General features: G+C 42.8%; 1 protein-coding gene and 1 long non-coding RNA gene across 2 annotated transcripts in view; one reads left to right on the plus strand and one right to left on the minus strand.

Annotated features, from left to right (window-relative positions):
* LOC117282773 overlaps positions 1-18442 on the minus strand; it is a 188064-nt gene that overhangs the window by 127591 nt on the left and 42031 nt on the right. The gene's annotated exons all lie outside the window — the stretch shown is intronic.
* LOC111870270 (protein jagged-1b) overlaps positions 1-18442 on the plus strand; it is a 330686-nt gene that overhangs the window by 27514 nt on the left and 284730 nt on the right. The gene's annotated exons all lie outside the window — the stretch shown is intronic.

Here is an 18442-nt window from a genome sequence, read left to right on the forward strand (position 1 = left end):
TTGCGACGAGCTAATCACCCGCCCAAGGAGTCCTACCGTATGTCTAAGATCTAGAAAAACCGAAGTGAACGGAGAAGTTCATGGAGGTAGGCCTAGGCCCACTGGGGCTGTAGTGCCAAGGAAAAAAAAAAGAGCCTTGGATAACTCAGACGTTATAGCGACTAGCCTATGCTTTGGGTACACTTCTCGTCAGAGGCAAAATATTGGCCTGTTCGCAGACCGTCCCTGATGCCTCCGAAACCAGGACTTTTTTTTTCCTCTGAGTTAAACAGACCAGTGAGTGAATCTGGCCACTCACCTCTTATCTCGTTTCGAAGTTAAAGGTGCGTGAAGTTACACCACAATTCCTCAAACTTATTCATGGCCTGGTGCTTAATTGAGCTCATGCGCAATTTGAAAACAGTTAAAGAAACATCCCACCTTTTGGGACTGCATATTCTGAGATTCTGACGGAGACGCTAGTTGAACTACGTATAAATACGTGAATAATTTAATGAACACGGCCTCATTTTGTTTCAGATGACGAGCTTATGTAAATATATGGCAGAAATTACTAGTACATAATAAATAAATGCTTATATGTGTTGCCACAAAAGTGACAGTAAAGCTATCCCTGTAACAGATCGTGGAGGCCCATGGAGTTGTGAGACGTCGAGGCTCCCACATTTTCTTTAGACAGTCGGCTCACAGATGGCGGTAAGGTTGTTAGCTTAACGCACCGGGGGCCATTACCCCTCAGGAAAATACCTCGTACTCATTTATGATAGAAGCTGAGTCGAGCCTAGGGCCATAGAGCGGCTGGAAGGATTAGGTAAACTGAAATATCCACTTCATTGGGCTCGAACCCGCGACCTACGGGCTTGTAGCATAGTGTCTCAACCAACTACGCTACCGCGTGCCCCCACTTCGGGAAAATTGAGCGGTCTGGCGGGATGCAGGTGTGTCCCTGCGGGCCACAGATTGTTAACTGTGAGTTGTACCCCTCCCAGTGTGCTTGGAGCGGTCAGGCAGGATTCCTGCACGCAGCGAGGAGCTTCCTAACGCGCGACACAATCCGACATCTTGGGAAGTCGATGTAAAACAGACAGTCTTGAGGGTCCGGAGCTCCTTTTAAATGCAACAGAACAGCACATGTCTGTGCAACAATGAGAACAGGCAAAGTTCTAGCTTTGTGACATGAACGTTGCCAGTTGTGTCATCTGTTTTTTTTGGGGGGGGGGGACGTGCAGTATTATTTTTCTTGATTTTATCACTTACTCTTATGAAGGGGGGCCACTATGATACAAGCCGGAAGGTCGCGGGTTCAAGTCTCGATGAGGTCATTGGATTTTTTCAATTGACCCAATCCTTCCTGCCGTACTATGGCCCTGGGGTCGACTCAGCCTCTAACAGAAATGAGAACCAGGAGTATTCTTGGGAGTTGGAAAAAACCGCACAATGAGGAGCTTCATAACTTTGTACTCTTCGCCAAGTATTATTAGAATGGTAAAGTCAGGGAGGATGAGATGAGCAGGGAATGTAGCGCGAATGGGGAAGAGGAATGCATATAGGATACTGGTGGGATGCCAGAAGGGAAGAGACCACTAGAAAGACAAGACGTAGATGGTTGGATAAAATTAAAATATATCCCATATAGGATGGGGCGGTACAGACTGGATTGATCTGGCTCAGGATAGGGACAAGTGGAGGGCTCCTTTGAACACGGTAATGAACCTCCGTGTTCCATAAAATGCTGGGAAGTTCTCGAGTAGCTGCACAACTGGCGGCTTCTCAAGAAGGGCTCAGCTCCATGAAGTTAATTAGTTAGTTATGCGTATGAAATAACCTTCCCGTCTGTGAGTTTCTCCCACTATTAACTTTTGAACGCCTCGACCAGTCTTTATGAAACTTGGTATGTATATCATGGCACCTGATTCCATCTAAACGGCTACTTCATAAATATCTCACATTCGTAATACCAACAGTACAGCCTCTCAGATTTCTGAGACAAAACCTTTTGAACGCCTGCACCAATATCTGTGAAACTTTGTATGTATATCACGCCACAGGAAGCCATCTCAACGGCGTACATCATACATCCACCCCGTCAGTAATACCAACACTATAGCCTCTCAAGTTGTTGAGATAATACCCTTCAGCCGATCATCATGAGATTTGGTATGTAGATCATGCCACCTGTGATCGTATCAGCGGCGTAGTTAAGAATTCCCTGTCGTTAGCAGTACCAACACTACAACCTCTCAAATTTTCGAGTTAATAACCTTAATATTGCCTGAATGTCAGAACAAATCTTCATGAAACTTGGTGTCTATGTCATGCCATCTGATGGCATCTCACAAGCGTACCTCACAAATCATTCTCATCAGTAATACCAACACTACAGCCTCCCAAATTTTTATTGCTTTTTTTACTTTTCTCCTTATTTGTCTTGTCAGATATTAAAATTACAGTGAAAGGAAAGAGGTGCTTAGTTCTTCCCAGAATTTCTTGTGTATTTTATAATTCACTTAACGATTCTCTCAGTGGCTTATAGCTTCGAGTAAAGGGATGAATGATTAATAATGAATTGGAAAGGATGCTGAAAGAAGGAGTCGTGACCTTATTTAAGATTGTATCCTGTATTTACATGGAGGGTCTGAGGATAACCACTAGAGTCTTTAGTCGCATTAACCGATCTCCGGGCGTAGACTGGAAACACAGACGAAGTAGGAGATATATCTCGTTCACGAGTTCGCCTGTGTAAGGATATTCAGCTGATTAAATTAAGGGACAAACAGATACACATGCAGTCAGAAACGAAATTAAAAGTGATGTTAAATTTAAACTCAGTCTTTGCGTTGTAACGCTGCTCCTAATTTACCAATACATAGACGAACTGAGCCTGTTCATAAATGGTTTTATGTTATAGCTAATTAATGGAGCAAAGTTCTGTTCGAGATGATTTTAATTTCACTCTCAGCTAGAAGAATAAATTCATGGTACTTCATGGAACTGCAAATGTTGTTACCGTCTACTTAAAGGCTCGTCACAGATCTGAGTCCCGATCAAGATTAATGGAGTACATATCTTTTGTTTTAAAGACACATTTAGTATTGTCACTATGGGGTGTGCGTGACTAATAATAACGGGTTTAATTAAATTTATTGCATCATATATATTCACACAACTCGGGACTACAGGCAATACAGCGCTGTCGTTGTTCTACATAATTTCAGTTCACCGTTACACACGCACAAGTGTTCTCAGTCTTCACTAGTCGTATCCCACCAACGGGATAGATGTCCTATTCCGTGCGTTTGCTTCTGCGGGAATGTTTGAGAGAAGTGGTGGTGGTAGTGAGAGACACTGAAATGGGGGGGAAGAAATTATATCTCCGATTTTGAAGGTTCCCAGGCAGTGCCCGCTTGTCCTTCTTGTAAAGATAGAGCATATGATCGGATTTTTTTTGTTTCTTTGTTTTTGCTAACGTTGGGAGGGTTATATTAAGGCGAAATTTATAGAGACCCGTTGCCTGTCAGTGGTTATGGCGAGGACCACATAGAAAACACTTCTGGAAATACCTTTTATATTGTTGTGTGCGCGTATTTCTTGTGTTGCCTAGAAATTGGTCTACGTGTCATAGTATTATCCTCCCATGTATTATATATATATATATATATATATCCTTTCAGGTTTTGAGGGCAAAATTGAGAATGCATTTCTCGGTTCTTATGTGTGCTACACGCCCTGCCCATTTTCACCCTACTTTATTCAGTCATGCTAATATTTTGTGAAGAGTAGATTTACAAATGTTAAAGCTCTTCATTATGCAATTATCTCCAGTCCGCTACATTTTCCAACTTAGCGTAGAAATACTCAGACCTTGTGTAGAATGAGAGAGATCAAGTTTCACACATACAGAACAAAGGTATTGTCACGCAGTATGAGTGGCTACAGATGGAGTTTTGAGTATTGGAATTATTGGCCACTTAAAGGTCGTAACTGCAAATAACTATTACATTACTGTTGATATTCACACTACAAATAACTCTACACTAAGCCTCTTCTTTAATACAAGTTTCCTGGTAACGGGTTTTAACCCTGTCCATTTACGTCCTTACCGTCTGGCACACATCCCACAACTGAATTAACTTCTAAACTTGTCCCACTGATAACTCTTCAGCACAGACCACGTAGGAAAAAGCTCTTGTTGTAGAGTCGTGTTTACCGCGCCATTGTATAGAAACGACCGCAGTGCAGATCACAGAAAATACCGCTTGCAGAAGTCCCTCTGTTGTTGCATGTTGATTCATTGAAGCGGGAACGTGTTTACAAGCCGTTGCCTAGAAACGGTTATAGACGCTACATTATGATTATAGTTGTATATGTCTTCATCTTTTACGTTTTTAGATGTTAGACGGGGAGACAGAAGATTCTGAAGTGAGTGCTAGCGAGAATTTCCCGAATTTGAAGTTGCATTGAAGTAAAGTAACGTAAGGTAAAATTGTCCCTGTGCTTAACTAATTAAGCACTACGCCATGAAGGCGTATGGGGGAATGGATGTATAGATCCATATTATCTTGACCTCGGTACTAGATGGAGGTGAGTGGTCAGTTTCATGCCCAGGCACTTTTACCCCCGGAGAAAGATCCCCCGGTAGCCACTGGGTAGAAGTTTGGGTGGACCCCAGAGCCGGTCTGGACGACGTGGAGAAGAGAAAATTCTTGACCCTACCGGGACTCGAACTCTGACCCCTCGGTCGTCCAACCAGTAGCTAGTCGCTATACCGACTACTATATCCCGGCTTCCGAAGAAAAATAAAGGGTAAATAACATCACAATTTGTATGGAATGGCACACTTAAAGGCCTAACAAATGTCTGCTGTCTCTCCATGTTGACCTTCTGGTTTTATAGAAATCCAGTTTGGAGAATCTGCAAGGACCTTCACGCGTCAGTTTCTATAGACTTGAAGAAGAGAGCCAACAAGTGGAACATCCTTCATGGTGTAAGTCATTGATAGAAATGAAATCGGTACCCTGAACATTAAACATTTCAGCAAACAGTCTTCGGACAGCTTTTGTTTGTTTGAAGGTCTGAATAGACGGGTGGAAGGCACGTAAGTAGCCGCAGTAAAAGGTAACTTCCAGGAATGACCAGCAGGGACCGCCAGGATTCCTTGAACACAGTCGCCAGACCCATGCCTCTAATGGGAAAGATTCTGATATCAAATGAAGATCTGTACCTGAACATCGGATTCCAGAAAGGAACTATTTGAGCCGCCGAACTGTCTAAATGAATGTCAGTGGGAGTGATAAGGCAACGTATTGCGAAGCAGTGTTACCTATACGCCGTAAGTCTGACTCAGTTCAATCTCTAAAAACATAATATTATTGTAAATGTCTAAATATTCTATACAAGACGCCGTTCGCTTAAATTCGTTGTTGTGTGCGCTTAATCCTTCGGGCCGCACTAGGCCCTGGGGTTTACTCAGCCTCTAACAGAAATGAGTACCAGGAATTAATTAAATAATTTTCCTGGGGAGTGAAGCACGGCCGCGCGTAAGGCTGACAACCTTACCGCCATCTGAGAGCCGATGGTCAAGGTAATGTGGGACCCTTAACGTCTCACAACCCTATGGGCCTTCACGGCCTGTTACAGGGATAGCCTTACTTTACTTTACTGTACGCATGTGTTTTATTTACTTGTTCCGGATTCCTCACTTTATTGAAAATATTGTAACGTGTTTTGCTACTGAAGACGCCGTTCAGATTGTTAATTGGTTTATTTAACAACGTACAAATCGTAACTACCATTAATTATGACGATGTTATGGGTTTACACACTTTACAAACCCTACTCACAAATCTCTTCACACTATCTTCAGTAGTCTTCACGTATTAATAACGCGGGAGCTATACAAGTCTCTGTGAATTACACACTCCCAATATAACTGTACTACAGCACTCACAAAGTCTTGAAGGCACACAACAAGTCTTCACTGGCTGACTTCTCAGTTGTCGCGCACAAGAAAATCTAACCACGCGTCCGGTTCTTCTTTCCGTGGTAACATCTGCCAGTGTATGCTTTGTAGCTTCCATGTGTTTGCAATTGCCGCCTAGGCAACGAGGTGTTCAATGTTCCTTGTTGTATGGGAAACATAGCTACTGAGCCGTTGTCTAGCAATGGACATCCGCTCAGATGTTCTGGCTTTTAGGCGGCACGCCACAATATTTATGAAATTTGATCTAGGACTAATCTGCTTAAAATATGACAAGCAGCAGTGACATCTCTTTTCAAATACGGAAACATATGATTGCTAAACGATTTCATGGCTTCCCCGTCCCGTGAACACTTCCTGCTGCCAACTTCTCACCTCCTGCCCGGAGCTAAACAACCGCAGCGTGTGATATCGCCTCGTTAAATAAATTTAATCATAAATAGAAGCAGCCGTATTCAGTTTAAGGGAGAGGAAGTTACAGAAGAATGGAGAAAATTACATGATTAGGATCTTAATAATTTATATCCTTCTACAAATATTAAGTAGCATCATCAACTCAAAAGATGATGCAATACATGGAACCTTTACTACACTTCGGACGTATGCACAAAATTTTAATCGGAAAATGCAAAGTAAAATACCGCTTGGGTTATGTAGAAAGGACGATAATATTTAAATATGGTTTATTTTCCCGATATGGAGCCGGAATAGCGACTGGCTACGGGATGGACGACCGAGGAGTCGGAGTTTGAATCCCGGTGGGGCCAACGTTTCTCTCCTCTCCATGTCACCCAGAATGTTTCTGGGGCCTACTCAGTTTCCTCTCCAATGGACACCAGGGTTCTTTCCCGGGGTTAAAGCGGCAGGGGCGTGAAGCTGACCTCTCACCTCCAACTAGAGCCGAGATCAAGAAAATATGGATCTATACATCCACTCCCCCATACACCTTCATGATGTATTGCTTAATTATTTAAATACAGGGACAACTTTACCTTTTTACGTGGAATGCCTTCAAAATGCCGGCTTAATTTAATTTTCTTTGATACACATGCGTCTGATTCAAAATATATCGGGGAATTAGAAGAACGTAATCATCGAAAAGCCATTGTTTTGATGATATTCTGCGTTGATTTCATAGGGCGATAATATTATAGTAGTCCTTCAGTACACCGGGTGAGGGAGTGGCAGCTGGATTTATCTGGCACAAGGCACGATTCAGTGACGGGATATTTATAAATGCGACAGTGAATCTCCGGATGCCATAAAAGACAGGAACTCCTTCACCTTCTAAAATATGATCGTGCTCTAAGGAATTATTTAGTAACTTGCTTATATATCTACTTGTAATTCACTGGCAATATTTTGGGGTCGAAAAGTGACATTTCAACAGTTCTACATCTTCCTCTAGAAGATTTCTGGACTTGCCGCTCCAGAGCACGTACATGAGACCATTTACCAACACAAGCTGCAACAGTGTTTCTCATGCTTCGCTCGCCTGTTACACTTTGTTTCTCTACAGTCCACTTTACTGTACAAACTGCTGTATTTGTACTGCCCTGTAGGATATCTTTTTATAATGATTTTGCTTCGGCGATTTCTGCGTAAAATTTAAACTTCAAGCATACTTTGCTGTTTGTTCTGACAATGTTCAATAAGGTGAGTAAATGTGACAGCTACGAGCTTGGTAAACAAGAGACGCATTAAATATTCAGAGGGGTTTACTTTATAGAGGCAGGTTCAGTTTTCTGTCAGCACAGTCATTACAGACTAAAACATGGTTTAAATTGAATTTAGTAAAGCAATTACTGTAATCGACTTACGAATAGAGCAATATGCGATGTAAACACTTATCTGAAATTGCTGCATATAACATAAATCTCATAATCCTGATTCTAGCGGCACACGATAGCGTAGTTGGTTGAGGCACTATGCTACAAGCTGAAAGGTCGCGGGTTCGATTCCCGACGAAGTCATTGGATTTTTTTAATTGATCTAACCCTTCCAGCCGTACTATGGCCCTGGCGTCGACTCAGCCTCTAAAAGAAATAAGTACCATGAATGTTTCTGGGGGATAAAGGGCAGCCGGCGAGTAAGGGTAACAACCTTACCGCCATCTGTGAGCCGATTGTCTAGAAGATGTTGGTGCCTCGACGTCTCACAACCCAATGGGCCTCCATGGCTTGTTACAGGGATACCTTTACCTCATACATCCACTCCCCCATACACCTACATGGCGTAATTCTTAATTAATTAAGCACAGGGACAACTTTACGATACCTTAATATTTTTCTCAGTATTTCATTAACATTTCTTAAGAACGTTCTGCATTAACTTGAAACAACGCAATGCCCCCATCCACAGATTAAAATGGGTGTTGAACTATGAATGCTGTTATTCAGACAGGGAAAGATAGACTGGAGAGGCGAAGGTTTAAAATGTTAATTAGCTTTTCTTGTTGTACCTCTTATTTTACACAAACAGCGGACAAGTGCAGAGAGGTAAGACCCGCCACTTAGTCTGATGTTGGGCTCGGTTCACCAAGTTAATGGTCGCTTTTATCCTCTTGTTTTGTAGCTGAAGGATCATTAGCGCAGTCCACTTGCTCCAGCTTTCGTGTTTAAGCTCTTGAAACGAACGGAACCTAAATTAATTGCAGTTTTTCTTCTTATCTGGCTCATTGTTTTAGGTACCTACTTAAGTGATGGAGATCATAATGATTGTGACGAGCGGTGGGAACTTGCTGCTAACAATATCGCCTGGTCGAAGTTGGAGGTCTCATTACGTGAGATCAAGAGCTCAAATCCCGACCAACCCATCTCATTTTAAATATATATTCTTTTAGACTATGAAATATGCTTGTATAGATTCATAAATATTTGATTTATATCAGCCAATAGTAGCTGTACCAACTTTATCACATGGAAGTGAAACCTGGACAGTGTCCAGACCTCAATCTTGTTCTTTGTTTCGTACTCGAGCATTTTGCGAATCGCTTGTGTCCTCCGTGGGTCATTTTCTTTTGCGGAGGACTGGGAAACCCCCATCTGGTCATAGTCAATTTTGTGTACATTTCTTGGCTCCCTAAAATCGTCTCTGGCTACCATGGTGGACACACAACGTCCCCCACATATTTCATTCTATAAGGCAATGCACAACACCAATTGATCATTAGGTCAGGCGTATGTAGACACAGAGGATGAAGGAACCTGGGACGTCTGAGGAACAATGGATTAATTACTGAGGCCAGAGCAGGCAGTACTGCGTATTCCACGAAATGCAGAGGAAGAAGTTCCCAGCAGAATACTTCAGTTCTATACTGCAACAAGTTTAATTGCAAAGACTATTCAGATAATGGCCCTAATATTCAGGCGGACTTAAACAGTGTGAAACAGCAGTGGAACATCTTAAATTTATTTAGGGGTGATCAGTAAATAAGGCATCAGTAATACCGGTGACGGTAGCTGAGCGGTCTAAGGCATGTACTATCTTCGCTCGCTTGGAAATCGGGCTCGTGGGTTCGAATCCAACTCAGGGCATGACTGTTTAGTTTGTGTGTGTGTGTGCGTTTTTCTGTGTTTATGTACAGGTAGAGGCCTTGCGACGAGCTGATCACCCGCCCAAGGTGTCCTACCGAACGTGTAAGATCTAGAAAAACCGAAGTGAACGGAGAAGTTCATGGAGGTAGGCCTAGGCCTACTGTGGCTGTAGTGCCACGGAAAAAAATGTTTCTTATTACCTTGCTTACTGGGAATCTACTGTTCTAGAGACGATAAGCGAGACACGAAACAGTATTTTAAACTTGTCATTTTATTAACCTTAATGAAAGAAATGTTTAATTCAATTGTGATTTATTTATATATATGTGGACAGTAGAAATATGAATTGTTTGAAATTAATGCAGACCATTCTTAAGACATACTCATGAAAATTCGAAAGGAAATAGTCTGTTGGGTAAGAGATCAAATACATGAGATTGAATAAATAATATAATCGGCAGGCCTGAATTGTAAATCAGGAAGTGAATGGATTAGAGCCTTCTATAGTGTTAGTAAAAAGGTAAAGCTATCCCTATAACAGGCCGTGGAGACCCACAGGGTTATGAGACATCGAGGCTCCCACATTTTCTCTAGACAATCGGCTCACAGATGGCGGCAAGGTTTTCAGGCTTACGCGCCAGCCACCTTTAACTCCCCAGGAAGATTCCTGGTACCCATTTCGTTTAGAGGCTGAGTCGAACCCAGGAAGGATTAGGTCAATTAAAAAAAATGCACTTCTTCGGGACTCTATATTGTTAGTATTTTTCAGAAAAGAAGTTAAACCTGAGGCCTCTACGCCTTTCTAAGAGATGTGCTCCACTGCTTCTTCCGAAAATAAACTCATTATTTACCAATTTTGTCGTCTCTGACCCAACATGACGGTAAGTGATGTACTTCCTGTAAACTGAATACATACTTTTGCCTTAATATTATGACATGGTATAGAGGCACAGCTGTGTTAAATACAATTAATGCTTAAATATTTATTCCATGATATTTTGGGTCATCTTTCATAAATGTAAAATAAATTAACGTTTTTATCCCTTTGGCGGTATTGTAACCTCAACTTAACTCCTTTTTAACGAAACATTTAAATATATCGCCACAATCATCAGCGTTTAAAAATGTTTCTTCCTCTCAGGCTGAACATTTATTTATGAGCCCATGCCAATCAAGATCAAATCCTGGAGAAGGACTTGCAGCCAAGGCTTTTTCTATCGCATCAGACATCTATATCTCTCCCAGCTACTGTACTTATAAGGCACATCCTAAAGGAAACACCGCCTCACGACTTCCACTCCGATGGATATCTCGTGCTGCTGTCAGTTCATATCTGCTGCAAATTGAGGTGCTGAAGGAATTCAGATTTCGCTAGAAATCTCAACTTACATATATAACCATCTTCCCATATGACGAACTAATCGCAACTTGATTCAGTGCACTCAGACTTACTGGGTTTTAGGACTTTGTCCATCGTACGGTGTTCTTCATACTAGAAAACACGACGTTTCGGAAACTGGATCTGTTTCCGTTCTCAGGTGAGGGAGGAAGACGCCTTAGAAAGAGCTAACTACAGTCACTGGAAAGGAACCCAACTTAGTAGATGTCTCCCCCTCACCTGAGGACGGAAACAGATCCAGTTTTCGAGACGTCGTGTTTTCTAGTTTCTAAAATACGGGACAATGGACAAAGTCCAAAAACCCAGTAATTCTGAGTGTCATACACCATCGTCAGACTGATATATTGGATTTTTGGACTTCATCCATCGTCCTGGTTTTTAAGAAAACTAATAAAAACACGACGTTTCGGAAACTGGATCTGTTTTCGTCCTCAGGTGAAGGAAAACACCTATTCTGTTGGGTCTGTTAGAAAGAGCTAGCCTCAATCACTGGAGTTTTCTCCAGTTATTAGTTTTCTTAAAAACCGGGACGATGGATGAAGTCCAAAAATCCAATATATCAGTGTGTTATACACCATCGTCAGAATCATATAGTAACTACCATCGTCAGAGCTCTTTAGAATCTATTTAATTCAGTGTAGTTTTTCCAAAAGTGTGGGGTAACGATGTATTCATTACTTTACACTTCCGTTTGTCTTTGCCCGTTGTATGAGGCACACAACGTGTCTAGAAGTGTCTACACACTCGTCTTCAAATAAATCCCATGCTATTGAAACAAAACTTTACTTCTACTTTAAAGATTAGTGACTAGAAATACAAGTCTAATGTTAACAAGACTGAGTGCACGATCTCAACTTTAGAGCGAATTAACTGAAACATTTGGACGCGCCATAGCTCAAGCGGTTAGTCGCTGGCTTCCCACCGCGGCTGCCCGGGTTCGATCCCGGGTCTGGTCAAGTGGAATTTGTGATGGACAGAGTGGCACTGGGGCCGTTTTTCTCCGAGTACTTCGGTTTCCCCTGCCAATCTTCATTCCACAAAATTATCGATCATTATAATCACCCAGGGCAGGTACAATAGGCCAATCAGTGGCCGCCGTGCCGAGTGGACCCAGCTGGACTCCACTCCCCACTAAGCGAATTAAAAAACATTAATTAACCGAAACATATATCTCACAACAATAGCATTATGACTAATATTGCCATCAGTTTTCTGAATAGGTCAGTGTAAGTTGCTATTCCATCTTTAAAGATTGTGTCTGTAAACCTGTACCAATTTAGACTTGACTTCCGAAACTACGGTCCTTAAAGACGGTTGGCAGAACTGCTTGGGTGCGGTCTCAACAAACAGAACAACACACATTATAAAGAACGCTATTATTATTCCGTCTGTTTGTTTATAGAACGGCACTGCATTGCTCCCGTCTAGAATTAATTTAAATTCTTTGTTGTCATTGAAAAATTAAACTAAGTAGTCAGCTAAACTACACCGGCCGAGCGACGGCTGCTTGACGAAGTTAGTGCCAACTTTAGCGGATAGAGGGTGTCGCGTGGTCAGCGCAACGAATCCCCACGGCCGTTAATCTCGGTTTTCTAGACCGGGTATAGTTCGCTTGCCGACTACAGGCCACGGAGTTTGTTTGTTTTGTTCATAGTCAGCTAAATGTTCAATGCCTTACTGTTCTTATCGATCACTACAGATATGCATGTATATGTCTTAGTCAGAAACCGTGACACAGAGAATATCGACTTTGATGACTACAAATGTAACGCAACAATTGTGCACAAACTACGGAAGATGAGACTAGCTTTCTCTCTGCGTATAAACTATATCTTATTACAATATTACTCATGAAGCATTTATGGTATGTAAACTGGAATTTACCATTTATAAGCAGTAGAAGCTTTGATATTGGAATGCAATACTAATTTGAATTTAAACATGTTCTTTGTCGTGAAGTCAACGCAGCGCGGTGGTCTCGTGTGTTGCTTTTACTGCCTCTGTTAACAGATTTGCCTGAGATCCTGTCTTCGGTGGTGGTTCATGATTTTACTAGATCACCGAATATCACGGCTCTGTGGTTAGCACTCCTGCTTTACGTTCTGGTTTATCCGGGTTCGATTCTCAGCCCAGATGCCCTCTCTCCTGATTGACGTTCTTGTATTCACTCCAGACAAATGCTTCTTTCTACAGTACATCCTTTCCAATTCTTCGTCCCATTTGACGATGCTGTACCGTCTACAGCATATACAAGAGGATGTTTACTTTCTTGACCGGTTTCACGGCTCTGCGAATGACAGCGTCCAGTGCAACGCCGGCTGCGAGGAGCATACGGAATTAAGTAGTTAAAATTTACAGAAATTAGGAGGTGCTGTATAAATGCTATCCCTCTACACGTACACATCTTTCGAAATCACTTAATTTTTTGTTAAAATAGAACGCAGTTTGAACAATCATTGTTAAACTTGCAGTGCATCAGACATCAAGTTTTCGTTGGATGGGACGGGACTTCATGGGTTAGTAGGTCCAGTAGCAATTATTTTGCGTATTTATATATCCCTGCAAGTGAAACCACGCTTCATCACAAAAGAATGCCAATTACTGATCGATCTCCTCTTCAACGACAGGCTGCAGAAGCCAACTGCAAAAATGAACCCTGCTAGCTGGATCGTGTGGCTGCAAGGTGAAAGAAGAAACTGTTTTCCAGAAGGCAATTTCGATTAATTTTTTTATATTTATAAACAGTAATTCCACTAGAAGCCGGTCACGGTAGCCGAGCGGTCTAAGGCATGTACTATCTTCGCTCGCTTGGAAACCGGGACCGTGGGTTCGAATCCCACTCAGGGCATGGATGTTTAGTTTGTGTGTGTGCATTTTTCTGTGTTTGTGTACAGGTAGAGGCCTTGCGACGAGCTGATCACCCGCCCAAGGAGTCCTAACGAATGTGTAAGATCTAGGAAATCCGAAGTGAACGGAGAAGTTCATGGAGGCAGGCCTAGGCCCTCTAGGGCTGTAGTGCCAATGAAAAAAAAATCCACTAGATAATGCCAGAAAATAAGTCAGAAATTCCAGAAGCCGAATGGTGACTTGGTATGTTTCAACTATAAAGATTGCGTGGATAGTCGAACCTGAATGCTGAATAAAATGAAACTGTGAAGAGGCTGTTGTGGCCTGTTTCAAGATATCATACCAGCATTTGTCTGGAGAGACTGAGTAAACACCAGTCAGGATAAAATGGAAAGGATGTGGAAGGAACTGATCTTCAACTAATATCTGCCTGAAACTATTACGGTAATCCATTAGAAATCTATATTAAGTTGGCAGTCTTGAATTCTCAAACACGAATCAAGGGTGAGGTAGTCCAGAGATTCGAATCAGTCACTTTCCGATAACAAGTCTATGGTTATACCAGCCTGTCTGGTAAATACGATATCCGTTATATTGACATGTGAACAAGTATGTAACATGTTTCAGCTCGTCATCCTTTCTACATAACTCACGGATGAAACCAGAAAGATCTCACGCAGGAGGAAAACTGGTCTGAGCGTCTCGCTTCTAAGACCGTTGTTGTTCCTTCTTGTCTAAAATAGGAATTTCTTGGCAATCTTCCATCGACCACAGGCACACTCCACTATGATTCATATTTTCCAGTAACCTTCACTGTGCAAGTAACTTCTAATTTCTTCTGAATTGTCTCAGCGTTGACAGATTAGGGTTAGGAATTGGATTTCTGGCAGGAATGTTGGAATTCATCCAGACACATTCATATTCAGAAGTTTGGAAGCTTTATCTTCATAGGTTTCATGGCGTGGAAATATGCACAAGGATAACGCTACACTTAGCTTAACTACTCAGTGAGAGTCTTGACACTTCTGAAATATCATTCACTGAAAGGAGCAGAAATTATTTCTTTTGTTACCAGTATCTATAGGGGCCGGGATCTCAGACGGTACAGCGACGGGCTGGGCAACATAGGTTTCATTGCCGGTAGGGGCAACAGTGCCCAAACCGACTCTCGGGTCTACCAATCCTGCTATATATCGGATACCTAGGGCCGAGGCCGAGGCGTGAAGCTGACGATCTATTGCCAAGGTTAGAAACTGTGGAGCTACACTTCCACTGCCCCTTGAATCTTGATGATGCGGTGCTTAATTACTTAAGCACAGGGACAACTTTACTTACAAGTACCCATGTGCCACTTTATGTGGCATATTTATGTACTATAGTTTATATTTGCACAGAAAGGTATACCTATACCGGGAAACGCATATGCTTTAATTAATTTAATTTTGTAGTTGTTTATGCAGTAAAAGTTAAAGCTATCCTTGTAACCGGCCTTGGAAACCCGTAAGATTGAGACGTCGAGGCTCCCACATTTTCTAGAAAATCGGCTTAAAGATGGCGGTGAGGTTATCAGCCTAACGCGCCGGCCGCACTTTCACCCCGACGAAGATTTGTATTGGAGGCTGAGTCGACTCCGGGGTTATAATGCGACTGTAAGGTTTAGGTCAGCTGAAAAAAAAACAGTAACCTCATCGAGAATCGAAACCACGACCTTCCTGCTTGTAGCGTACTGCCTCAGCCAATTACCCTACCCTATGCCCCAAAAGTTTATGCGATAGCTTCTTATAATAAATTAAAATATTTGAACTGAGAACGTTTGTACCGCTTCCACTGGGAACCATTAGCCCACTGAACTGCAAGAAATTCCTTAAAGTCTGTAACTATATAAGAAATCTTATTTGCATTTAAAACATACACATAAACATACCCTCATTATAATATTTGGGAGGGCTATTCCCTATGCATTGACACGTTATCTGGTTTCTGTCGGCTTAAAGGAAATGGTCTGGAGCAGCAGGGGACACTCCGCGGGGTTCCGGTTTCCTCGCAGTGCATTCAGAGCGGCAGGAGGGTAATCCCAATTAGCCAGGCCAGGGCTGACTACACCACTTTTTGTACAGCGGAGTGTCTACCTTGCAAACATTGCAGTAGGCCTACTTGTCTGGGGCTGTGGGTGGCCAAGAGAAGAGTTTCTACAACCAGACTCTCTTGTACGGTTAGGGGCGAGGGGACACCAAGGAAACTGGCAACCGCAACGCAACCACAATTTCCAAGAATTGTTATGAGCCTGAGATGAACACATGTTACTGAATGCAGTATCGAAAATTGAGTAAACCTCGTTGCTGTTTCCTCAGTTTGCGCTTTTCCATTCAGTAATATGTGTTCAACTCAGGCTGATAAAAGTTCTCGGAAATTGCGGTTGCGTTGCGGTTGCCGGTTTCCTTGGTGTGACCCCACCCTTAAGTTACAGGTATCCATTCCTCATTAGCACCATGCTGGAAAGATGAATAACTTCATGCACTCATATTCTGGATACTAGAATGGGGTGAGTGCTGAGTTCACGCCCCGGCATGTTTATCCTCGCGGAAATTCGCCGTATTTCTCATCTTCCATGCGTGCTTACCATGCGCATTCTCGGTGTGACCCCCTTAATTATATATGATAATAAAAGGAGATATTGTGAAGTATTTCATCACAGTAAAAAATAAATGTCACTATTCAAAATACGGGAGCCGGGATAGCTCAGTCGGTATGGCGACTGCTTACGGGCTGGACGACCGAGAGGCCGGTGTTCGAATCAGGCGGGGCGTTTTCCACGTCTTGCAGACCGGTTCTGGGACCCTTCCAACCTTCTATCTAATGGGTACCGGGGACACTTTCTCCGGGAGTAAAGCGGCCCGGGCGTGAAGCTGACAGTTCACCTCTATCTGGTGCCAAGGTCAAGAATTAGAGGATCTATATATCCACTCCCCCATATCCCATCATGGCGTAGTGTATAATTAATTAAGCACAGGGGCAACTTTTTTTTCCCCCTTTGGCACTACAGCCCCTGTGGGCCTAGGCCTACCTCCATGAACTTCTCCGTTCACTTCGGTTTTTCTAGATCTTACACATTCGGTAGGACTCCTTGGGCGGGTGATCAGCTTGTCGCAAGACTTCTACCTATACACAAACACAGAAAAACGCACACACACACAAATTAACATCCATGCCCTGAGTGCAATTCGAACCCACGATCCCGGTTTCCAAGCGAGCGAAGGCAGTACATGCCTTAGACCACTCGGCTACCGTGACCGGCGGGGCAACTTTTACTATTCAAAATACTCGGCAGGCCATAGAAAACCGTTTGGCCTCTCATATGACAGATGGTGAACTGTCCCCTGGAAGGCATCAACTCCCACGACAAGTTTTACGGCGGGTCGCTTCTGGTAGGGCCTTATGGGAACAACATTTTATTTCGCACGAAAACCAGCTGAAATGAAATATAAGTACTGATGGGGAATCTGGTTTTGGTAGTGTATGACGTAGGGTCCTGTCAGATGAGCAACCTCCGCTCATGAACTTGCCGTTTCACGAGAATATAAAACAGTCTGTCAGCTGGTTCCGAATTGGTGACAGAGGACACACAGGCAGGACATCGGTTTCAGAAGAAAGTAGTTAACCGGTTATGCAAACCAGTTACATCGATACAAAACAAGTCTGTATCAAGTTCGCAAAATTTTCGGGCCAACCGACTTCACACAAGTTTCAAATAAAGAAGGAGACTCAGCTGTTGTCCCTTACCAGACTGTGTTTTAGGACACCTGGCTGACGGTTACATTTATATCGTGCAATACGAGAAGTTACCTTTCCTTGTGTGTGACAGCCTTCGCCCTGAGGTTTAGTAGTATCACTCTTAATGACGTAATAACGAGTATGCCAAGGACCCTGAGAGCTTACCAGCGGTAGCGTAGCTACTGGCAGGGCCTCCCTTGCTGGACAGGTCAAAGGGTAGGCATCAGACGAAGAGAGACCAAAAACCAAAAACTGATGCCAGAAGTAGCGTCATCAGCAGCGACTTGAAGCACAGAGCAAATGATGCTCGAGATGGTTCAAGTTCGTATAGCAACAGGCGTGACCAGAGCGGTTTGAACGGCTGTTGTACTGCGATGTGGAAAGCAAATGGAAAAACTACCACATTATCACTTTTCCTGGATAGTCTCTTTCCAAAAACAGAGATACCATATATGCGAGGTGTTTCCTCTGGAGACAAAACAAACCTGGAGGGGCGGACAGAAGTGCCCAGAAGACGAGGAAGAAGATGATGGATGACCTTGGGGACAGAAGAGGATATTTTAATTGAAGGAGAAAGCTTGAGATCGCATTAAGTGGAGGAACTGTTTTGGAAGAGACTGTGGACCTGTCGTCTGACAGATTACTGATGAATGAATGAATGACGTAATAACATGATAATGTTCAATTTAGTAAAGTCTGCTGCGAGTCTTTCACCTTAACAAGCCTAATGAAGACTTTAACGCCTTTCTTCGTTACTGGAATTTTAAAGTGACGGATTGTTTCGAAATAAGTCTAAAAAATTACATGAAGATTATGTTCGTTTTAGATGAAACGTCAGAGCTATTCCTGTAACAGGCTGTGAAGGCCCATAGGGTTGTGAGACGTCAAGGCTCCCACATTTTCTCTAGAAAA

The sequence above is a fragment of the Cryptotermes secundus genome, unplaced genomic scaffold (genome assembly GCF_002891405.2).
Source record: "Cryptotermes secundus unplaced genomic scaffold, Csec_1.0 scaffold94, whole genome shotgun sequence".
Lineage (NCBI taxonomy): Eukaryota > Metazoa > Arthropoda > Insecta > Blattodea > Kalotermitidae > Cryptotermes > Cryptotermes secundus.